Here is a 7575-nt window from a genome sequence, read left to right as displayed (position 1 = left end):
GAAATGATGAAAATAAGGTGAGATTGAGGATGAAGATGAAGATGAGGTTGAAGATGATGAATTGATGATTAAGTGATTTTTTGTAATTTGAATTAATAAATTCAGATTTTTTATTTTTATTTTCTGGGGGACTAAATTGACATAATAACATGTGAGTCATTGATGATGTGTCAAGCCAATGTGACAAAAATGGTGATATTTGGACTTTTCCGTCCGAGGGACCAACGGAAAACTCAATCAAGGACTAATTTGACCGACGGCGATAAATTCAAGGACGAAAAAGACCATTTCCAAAGTATGAGGACTGGTTCATCATAAGTGAACACAATCAAGGACCAAAATGACTGTTTACTCTGGCTTTTCACATTCTGCCTTTTGAGTTCTCCATCACGACCGTTTCTACTTCATCGCCTTTCTTTGTCGCTGACGATCTTCTCCGTCCCCACTTTCCAATCGGTGAGAACCCATTATTTTCTCTCGATTGGGTCTCTGATTCTCACCTAAGTTTGTGATCGACACAGGTTGTCGTCTTCTACCCTCTTAATTTCTCCCAATTGGTTGATTCTTAGGTATCTCACCTTAAAGCTGCCAAAATTTTATATATTCGGTGTTAGTTATTGTTTAGATTCTTTTCCATTTTTTTGGCTGATATTTTTATAAAATTTGTTATGAATTAACCTCATCAATTTGTCTGAAAGTAAAATTTGGTGCGGTTAGTCTCTTTTTCTAATACGTGGTAAGTCCGGATTATTATAATGGATAGCATTCTTAATTGATTGATCTGTGCTTCTTTGTATTTGAATTTTCAGGAGGTTACATCGCATACTGAGATTTAGAGGTGATAATTTTCCCAGTTCTTAAATTCATGCAATACATTATAATCCAGTGTTAGTTTGTTGATACATTTTTTTTTTCATTTTGTTGGCTGATAATTTTTAAAAATTTGTTCTGAATTAACTTCATAATTTTTTCTGAAATTAAGATTTTGTGTGGTGCGTGTCTCTTTTCCCGTAGGGTGGAGCTTTTATCACAGCAATCTAACCTGCATGTTTAATAAATGGGACCTGGCTGTATTTCTCAAGTCTCAGCATTAGGGGGTTTGATTCATTGTTGTTGGATCGGGCGCAGTCAACTATAGTTTTGGCCTGCAAGGTTGTTTTCTCTTTAGTGTGGTAACATTTTCAGCCTTCCATTAAAGTTATAATGCATGATTATTTCTTTTCATTTCTATTTTAAGAATGGATCTGTATCAAGAGGAAAATGAGAGGAAATTGCTTAATCAAAAGCCAAAAGAGTAAAAGGAATAGGTAGGTACTTCAGATGCACTTAAAATTTGTTCATTTGTTGAATTCTCTAAATTGTAGCAATTAAGGTCTATGTGCTTTGATTATGCAGTTTCAATTTTCTTATGATTGAATAACGGAAGCTGAAGATCAGGAGATGGAATTGAATTTACAAATGTGAGTATAGGGGGCTGCATTTGCATGTGGCTCAGTTCTTGATGCAGGGCAGGGGTATGTGTGTGTGTGTGTTTTTTTTTTGAGAGAGACAAAGAGGACACTCACTCAACTCCTCTCTTTGCTTCTCTTCAATTGCAAATCTTCACCAATCCACTTGACTCTCAATGAGACCATTATCCTGCCACCCCTTTTGCCTTTGCTTTTAGAATAACATGCATTGAACATCTCATAGATCTCTGATAGTGATGCCTCTCTACCCTCATCAACTATCTCTATTGGATCCACAGTCCGGTTGGGGTCTATATGCTAACTTTGACGGGTTCTTTATTATTTATTATTTATAAGAAAGAAGTATTTCAGTCAAATTTGTTATTGGGCATCTCTAATTTCCCACTAGATGTGTTGGTGTTGTTTCCTCATTTTCTTTTTTGTTCATTTTTGTGTTTGAATGTGTCTTGGGAGTTTCTTAAAAATTTAGGTTATAACAAAATTATGCTTTATCTATACCAATAAAGCATGGATTTATGGTCTTTACACAAGTTGGTTCAATTGTTGGTGGTGACAGATATGATAACCTGTAGGGATATTTGGTTCAGATCAAGTTCCACCAGTTGGTGTAAGCCTGGGAAACGAGAGAGTATTTGCCATAATGGAGCAGCATTGGAAGGACCAAAACCAGGTAATCATAATGCTTATAACTAGCTTTAGTTGTAGATGTGAAAACAAATAAAGCGCCATTAAGATTACATTCAACTTATGGATATGAAATAACAAAATTATCATACCTTACATGAATAATGGTTTGACCGTTGTTTATTTCCTGCTTTTGGTTATTTATTTTAACTTCTAAATCAAATTCTTATTTTTATTTATTTATCCAAAAACAGATTTTGAAGGGATCTTAGTGATGAGAAACCTAAGATCTACCAAAAAGTGAATGTAAAGAAAAGCTAATAAGAAGGACTTTAGTGCCATAAGCCTGCTATCATGCTTAATTTCTCTTCATTAATTAGACGTTGGCTCACACTGAGCTTTCCTCTCTACCAATTCAATAGTGGAAGTGGAATTTGGACTTTCCATGGGAAACTTGGGTAGCATTGCGGTCAATTTTTGTGTAACTACCTTATTGTGGTCATTGCTGATCACTTTTTGTCTAGAATAGGAGAACGAAGTGCACTATTCTCTGAGATTCGTTTATAACAAAATCTATAGTGAATGTTTTGATTAACCAGACTTTTGTGCCCTTTGCAATTAATGATTTGATGAAGGTTCCTTTTTCCCCCCAAATTTTGATGCAATGTAAACTGATATGAAGCTTTCTATCAAATTTACCAACTCATCTATGAGAGATTAATTAGCTGTTTGCCTCCTTTGTGTATGAAGGAGATTCACTTTTGTTTTATGACTAGGCTTATAAATTGCCTAAAGGTCACTTCTTAGTTCCTATGATCAAATTCTGTTTTTTTCAAAACACGCAGTGATGTTTTCCAAACACAGGGATTTCTGACTCTTAACTGGTGAGACAGGTGAAATTTGCGGAGAAGTCAGAGAACAAATAAACACCAGAGTGGCAGAGTAGAGAGAAGAAGGAAAAGCTGAGATGGTGCCAAGTGTCCTTTTCATTGATGAGGTTCGCATGCTTGACATAGAATGTTTTTCTTTCCTCAATGGAGCTCTACAGAATGAGATGGGTCTATTAGTTGTTGCCACCTACAGAGGCATCACAGATGAAGGAGCATTGAAAGTGGGGTATGAAGTGAATGTATGTTTGCTTAAAGAAATTTTTGTAATTCTTAGAAACCATATTTTGAGATATTTTTATACATCGTGCATGATATTAGTAAGACAGTTTTCAGCCATCCTTTGGCTCTTCAACAGCTTCAAGAGACAACGAACATATTATATACACCAATTTTTTTGTCATATGTTATTTCTTCTTACTCACGCGTTCCATTATATGTCTAAAATGGTCACCAGAATCTACAAATATCAAAATGGAGAGCTATCTTTCTCACTTTGATTTTCTAGCTTTCTATCAAATCCACATGAGGAGAACCAGCCATGTTTTGCTTTGTGGAAGATCAAAGAAGCTTCTGCATTATTCCATACAAATTACAAAGTGCACAAATGCAAAGTGATCTTACCCACCACTGTTATTTTATCACTCCCAATGGATTAAATTCCTTGCATTTATTTTAGCATATTGAACGGATTTTGGAACCAGTTTTCCAAGGCATTGGATGTTCTATTTAAATATCCAATTTGAGTATCTTCTACTTTTTTACTACTCAATTTCAAAAAAAAAAAATACATTTTTACTACTCATTGAGTATCAGTTACAAATGCTAAGCATTGATATCTGATTAAATGAAGAAACAGGTGCTACAAATGCTTTTATGATCCATTATCAGCGTTTTTTTTTAATGAAGAAATAGATGATAAATAACATTGAATTCGTTTATCTACAAAAAATTGTGTGTAACATTAATATTAGTTACAAAACTCCATAGGTCATGTTAAATTATTTTTAAATTATATAATATTTTAATAAATATTAATATTTGGAAATTAAAGGTACGATTTTCAACATAAAACTTGATATGGTGCTGAAATAAATATTGGACCAACCCTTTCACCTTTACCAAATTTTGTCTTTAAGATCATATTTTATAGTAGTTAGACACCAAATAATGATGATAGTATCAGTTGAGAAATTACATAGGACATGATAATAGTTATTTTAATTTTATACGTTTCTGGCTGGCCATGGGTGGATTTGGTGCCTTCTTATATAAATGTCATACTACATCCTTCTTCATTTGGTGAGCTAAGGGAATGAAGAGATTTGTAGGGTGAAGGGCCAGAGTTCGAATCCTTGCGAATGAACTAATTTAGTAACAATTAACAACTAACATTGGCCTATTAAAAAAAAATCCTTCTTCATTTACCTCGAAACTATTTTAAGTGAGTTTATTACTCCCTCCGTTCCTATTTATCTGTCTAGGAAGAGAAGGTTCACACAAATTAAAGAAAACAATTAATTGTGTTGATTTTCATAAAATTATTATTTATTTTCCTATATCACCCTTTAGAATGTATTTTATCTTTCTTCATTTATTGTTTTTGTAAGGGCATTTCTTGGAAAAATATCAATTAATGCTGTCTTGAAACTCTAAGCGGACAGATATATAGGAACAAAAAAATTTCTTCAAAGTGGACAGTTAATAAGGAACGGAGGGAGTATTAATTAGTTCATGTGAGTTAGGGAATTCCATATAGGGCATACATAATTAGTTTTTATTTTATGAATTACTAGTACTTTTACCCGTGCGATGCACGGGGGTTATTCATTTATGTTTATCGTGTATATTTTTTCTTTCTAAATTTGTGTTTTTTTATGTTTATTGATAGAAAATTTATTATGAATTAAAAGAATAAAATTAATTTTAGATATTAGTAAATATAAATTTGTATACTTTTTCAAGTGATGAATGTATTTGTTTTTATTTTGTAGAAGCGGTGAAATTTAATTTTTTGTGGTTTTTGTCCTAACTTTTTTTTGTATGAGCTTTGATTAAATATGTATTTACCACTATGTTGGGTAATAAGTCTTCGTCTATATGTAAAATATCATCACTTAAATACTTTCAGGATTCTTTCTAAACAAATTATGCCCTTAAAAGCAGATATGTTAATAGTAATGTAGCAAAAAGTCTTCTAAGATTGTTTGTTGTGCTGCAATGCAAGGCTTCTGTTACTTCATCAATGTATTCTTTATCATCATATAGCACACGTCCTTGAATGTGTCATATGTAACTTTATATACTTTTCTTATGTTTAGAAATTAATGAGCCCCTTTATAAAATTTAGCAATAACCTTAGGTAATATTAACTTTTTTATAGCCTATAAAAATATGTGTTACTTTTGATACATTTATAAAAAGAAAATATTAATTAAAAGATTTAAATTAAATTCAAATATAAGAAATCATAAATTTGGAAACTTTGTTTTACCGTGAAAAAAAAAACATGAAAATAAACCTATTTGTAAACCATGAAAACACCTATTTATAAACCATGAAAACTGTCCAATATTAAGTAGGATAAAATCAATAGGAAATCATTACAAAATCAAAGTGCGAGTTATAGCACATTTAGACATTCTAAGCTAAAAAATCAGTATCTAGCCTTTGGTATAGGCACTTGCAAAATGACTAAAAGTTCGAGCCTTAATTCAATGCAAATACGTCAAAGCAGACTACATGAAGTGCACATTTTGAATGAGTGTTGCTGTTAATTTATATAGTTGTAGGACCGATTAGTGGAAAATTTTATTTTTTTGGAGTGATATTATATTTCGTATAAAAATTTATCACCTTTAATTTTTATGTTCTAATTTTAATATTAATATTAATTAAAAACTACTTAATAATTCTCTAGATCAAAACATATTAATTGTGACCTATGAAATTCCCTAAATTATATGAACCAAATAGTAATGGGCTAAATAATAATAAACTCATTTACAAAAAATTCAAGGTAAATAATTAATGTTTTAATATAACTAAAAACCATTAATTTAATACTTATATAGTTTCATGGAAAATGCATAATGGGAAGGTTATTTTCTACATTGATATGATATTAAATACACTATCTTTATTTACCCTACATTGATATGATATTCAATACACTATCTTTATTTACCCGTGCGTTGCACGGGAGTATTCTTTTTTTTTTATATTATTTATTCCTATTATAAAAAATAATGTTTTTTGTGATAATTAGGTTTTTTTGGAAGTGATAATTTTTGTTTTTGTTTGTTCTTTTTTTTTGTCATTGGTTTTTTTTATGAGTGTATTTTTTTTATTTGTGTTGTTTATCCTTTTGTATCTAAATGATCCTTTAGATTTATTCTTTTGATATAACAATTTTATAGTGTTTTACAGATAAATGAAATAATATACATGAGATAATAATTAATTGCAAAAAATATTTGATTGCCAAATATTATTTATTATTCCACAATTGAAATGATTACATTGAGAATAAAACCGATAAAACATTATTTATTACAATCATTCAATAAACCATGTCTAATGTATGTGATTTTTACCATGGTTCTTTTTGTAATTGTGTATATTTATTCATTGGAGATTAATATAGCCGTTAGTTTTTATCTTGGCCATTGATTTACCGATTGATATAATCATGTCTTTTAAATGTTCATATGAGTTAGAGAATTCCATAAGACACACACAATTAGTTTAGATTTATGATATTATTAATGAAATACTAATTAATATTGATGTTAATCCTTAAAATTTAAAGATGGTGATTTTAATAATAAGTTGATATCATGCAAAAAATACCTTATCCACTATCTTTCCCCTTTGAAATTCTATTTGCAATTTTCAGTCTTCCCACTAATTCCATGTTATGTCCTTCTATTATTTACCTTCATTTTTTTTAAATTGATTATCTTCCTCTTGTAAAAAAAAATATTTACTATTATTATTATTTCATATGAATTATGGAATTTCATATGGTAAATATAATTATTTTTATGTATTGAATTATTAATTAAATCATAATTAATATTAATATTAGTCCCTAAAAGTTAAAAATGGTGCATTTAATATTAAATATGATATCACTCAAAAGAAAAATCTTACTACTAACCATTTTTCCTATAACCATATAAATTAGTGACGATTTTCATTCAATATGTGCACTTCCCTTTGAATATGTTAATATCAATGCTAAAAAATACTTTCCCGGTCCTACAACTATTTGTCTTTCATGTTTGAAATAAAACAAAATTTTAAGATATGAAATTCGATAAGGCATGATCAATTAGTTTAGATTTATAGGATTTAATAATTAATATTTAATAGTTTATGAAATTCCATAAGACATGATGAATCAGTTTAAATTTATATAATATAATAAATAATATTTATTAAAATACCTACAAAAATAAAGATGAATGTTTTAACATTAAAACTTTTTTATATGAATGCAAAAATAACATACTAAAAAACAATGTTGATATAATTTTGGCGTGTTCTTAGAAATTCATAGTCCCTTCACCTACAACAATCTTTTTTATTTC

General features: G+C 29.8%; 1 long non-coding RNA gene and 1 pseudogene across 10 annotated transcripts; one reads left to right on the top strand and one right to left on the bottom strand.

Moving 5' to 3' along the window:
- The first annotated feature begins 335 nt into the window (after positions 1–335).
- LOC130731543 (uncharacterized) lies at positions 336–3383 on the top strand. Of its 10 annotated transcripts, none has more exons than XR_009016743.1 (6): positions 336–456; positions 810–838; positions 1015–1307; positions 1396–1460; positions 2026–2139; positions 2987–3383. It is a non-coding gene; the product is annotated as an uncharacterized LOC130731543 (long non-coding RNA). The 10 variants fall into 10 exon arrangements; XR_009016736.1 differs by having other exon boundaries at positions 361–569; XR_009016728.1 differs by having other exon boundaries at positions 362–521.
- LOC130731532 (uncharacterized) lies at positions 2001–3107 on the bottom strand (annotated as a pseudogene).
- Positions 3384–7575: the final 4192 nt, after the last annotated feature.

Source organism: Lotus japonicus, chromosome 1, assembly GCF_012489685.1.
Source record: "Lotus japonicus ecotype B-129 chromosome 1, LjGifu_v1.2".
NCBI lineage: Eukaryota > Viridiplantae > Streptophyta > Magnoliopsida > Fabales > Fabaceae > Lotus > Lotus japonicus.
Note: the sequence above shows the minus strand (reverse complement) of the source record. Positions and strands in the feature narration are given on the sequence as shown.